Genomic DNA, 3,147 nt, shown 5'->3' on the forward strand with positions numbered 1-3,147 from the left:
GAAAAAGTTAGATAAGTACACTTAGAAACGGCTGATTTAGAATCTTTATATAAAACCTCAAACCAACGTTTTATGTCAGGACCGAAATTAAAGAAAGAAAGTGTACTTTGTACAAAGGACCAGGCCAATGAATCGTTCGCCTTTTCAAAATCAATTAGAGAAGTAAGCCTGGAATCTCGTTTTCTTCAGTAAAGTGTATAATGTCATAAATTAACCTAGTATTTTCCCCTATGTATCTCCCTTTTATAAAACCTGTCTGGTTGTTATGAATTAACTTGTCAATAAATAATTTAAATCTGTTAGCTATTACTCCAGAGGCAATTTTATAAACAGTATTTAATAGAGTAATTCGACGCAATTTTTTCATATAAAGCCTAGATTTTTCACCCTTTGGAATACAGGTTATGATACCTTGAGTTTGTGTTATAGATAAATGACCACACTTATAAGGATCTGACAATAAAAGTACAATTTTTTTCCATAACATTTTATAAAATTCTGCACTGAAGCCAGAACTGCATGGGCTTTTATTATTTGACATCTTTTTTAAAACAGTTAAAGCTTCCTCTAAAGTTATAATACCTTCGATAAAAATGGACTCACTCTGGTTTACTTTTGGGCAATTTATGTCTTTTACATAGTTATTAAAATCTTCATTACTGCAATAATTATTTTGTTTATAAAGAGACTGATAATACGATGCTATTAAATTTAAGAGACCGGTTTAGTCAGTTATTTCACTATCATCTTCATTTTTAGTTTATATATTGATGTTGTTATTGCATTTTTTTTTCAAGGCTACAAAAATATCTAGATGGCTTTTCACCTTGTAAAGTCCACTGAAAGTAAGATCTTAGCATGTTTCCTTTTAAAAGTGTGCTCTGAATATTATTTATTTCAGTTTTCAAATTTTCTTCAGAGTTTTCATCTAGGAAGTTTTCTTTCAACACTTTAATTCTTGTTAATAATTTGCTTTCTATAAGTTTTGTTTCTCTTTTTTATAAGACCCATATGAAATAGATTTGCCCCTTCATTCCAGAAGCAGGGTTTCTAGTAAAAGTTGATCACTTATCGTAAACTGTAATTCACTGTCGGGAATATCGTTTGTATTTTGATAATTATAAATGGGTATTGCGTTTTGAAGTTTAATATCATCAATTTTTGTTGATTTCCTGTACATACATAATGTCTGACAGTAAAGAACTATTATGTTTCCAAAGACCTGGTATGTGAGGAAAGTTACTAAAGGTTAAGTTTAAAGTAATTATCGAGTGGTCCGATTGTAAACATGGTTCTATTCCAGTGGTTTTGAAGTGTTGCAAGAAATCTGAAGTGATTAAAAATAGATCCAGCCTAGCCTGTTGTATCGGATTTTATATTTACCAGGTAACAATATTTGTATAAATAAAGTTTAGATATATTATACATTTAGATTGGATAATAATATGAACATTTTTTTTAAATTGTCAGTAGCAAAGAGTTTCCTCTACATGATAAAAAACGAAAAATTGAGAACGCTTCCCGCGAAATCAAAAAAGGAAGCATTATCAAAAATGTACAATAGGAGAAATAATACTTTTATATAATTGAACAAGCATTTTAAAAAAGTAAACATGTTATAAAGGTAGAACATATCCTTTAATTTCTACTTATGTATTCTCGTCAATGAAGAAGAATATCTTGGGGAGAAAAAGTGTTATATTAATCTTTGTACCTTGGTTTCAGTTTTATTCAACTTGAAAGTAGATACAACAATGTACATGTAAGGAAAAACTCACTAAGAATAATATATTGTTATTATTTATAAGTAATCATCAGGTGTAAGATGTTCTCAAAATTATTGAAAAAACAGAAACTAAACAAAAGAAGCTATCTACAAGGCGATTCAGTCCAAACAAAGACCTGTAAAAACTGCAATAGAGTAAACGTATATGCTCTAAATGTTGAAAAAGAAATCTATTCTACTTCTTGCATGTGTGTGTGTGTGTGTGTGTGTGTGTGTGTGTGTGTGCGTGCGTGCGTGCGTGCGTGCGTGCGTGCGTGCGTGCGTGCGTGCGTGCGTGCGTGCGTGCGTGCGTGCGTGCGTGTGTGTGTGTGTGTGTGTGTGTGTGTGTGTGTGTGTGTGTGCGCGCGCATCTGTGCACGTGCGTTGGTGTGTGAGTACGCGTGCGTATGTGTAAAGTGTGTGTTTGTAAAATGTTTACAGCTTATGTGTTTCGAGTCGTTAGTACTCGATTTACACTGTAACCAAAAAAGGGGGCTGTGTCATATAACAATAATAACAACAAGAAAAACAACACCATGACACCTGTCGACTTAACGAAGATACAATACTACTCGGTCCATACTAATATGCATACATAAACAAACTACTAATGTTTTACAACTATAATATTGTACAATGGCATATTATGGGTAATTGTTTTATCACGCTATATTCCCCATAAGTATATCTAGGCCTCTAAATGAGCAAATATAAAAGTATATATTACTACTACTTGCATGTTTGCGTGTGGATGGGTGTGTAAGTGTGTGTGTGCGCGCACGCGCAAGGGTGTGTGTGTGTTTGTACATGCGTGCGTACGTTGCGTGTGTGAACTTACACCGTATGAGATTGTTTCTTATAACAATAGACGTAGATTGAGATGGATTATATAAGTATGATATGCTTAAAAAAGTACGTATCTTTATCGAATTAGAGAGAGAGAAAAAAGAACTTAAGTTAGGAAATTACAAACAATAAAAAACCTAGAGAACAACAGGATAAAAAACAGACAACACACGTATCAGGGTGGTCTAGTTACAATGTCATGATTAAACTGGTTTGCATACGTATTACAAATACGTGAATATAGACTGTTAATGATATAACACAAAAAACACCGTCAGTTCTAACACGGAGGGCCCTATGTTACCGGCTTCGATTTGTGCTAGCTGAAACCCTGCTGGCGTTCGATAGTGAAGCTACCGCCTTCGGCCATGCTTTGTTGAGCCACGTCTGAAAATGTTCGTAATCGATTATCTCAGAGCGCTCTTTACCTCTGAAGCGTGCATAAAGCTTTCCATCGAACGACCACGCTCGCTCCATCGTCGCGGGGTCCTTCAGCCTAACTTCAGCGTTCAATTTTGTCAGGTCTTCATTCAAGA

This window comes from Dreissena polymorpha, chromosome 2, assembly GCF_020536995.1.
Source record: "Dreissena polymorpha isolate Duluth1 chromosome 2, UMN_Dpol_1.0, whole genome shotgun sequence".
NCBI lineage: Eukaryota > Metazoa > Mollusca > Bivalvia > Myida > Dreissenidae > Dreissena > Dreissena polymorpha.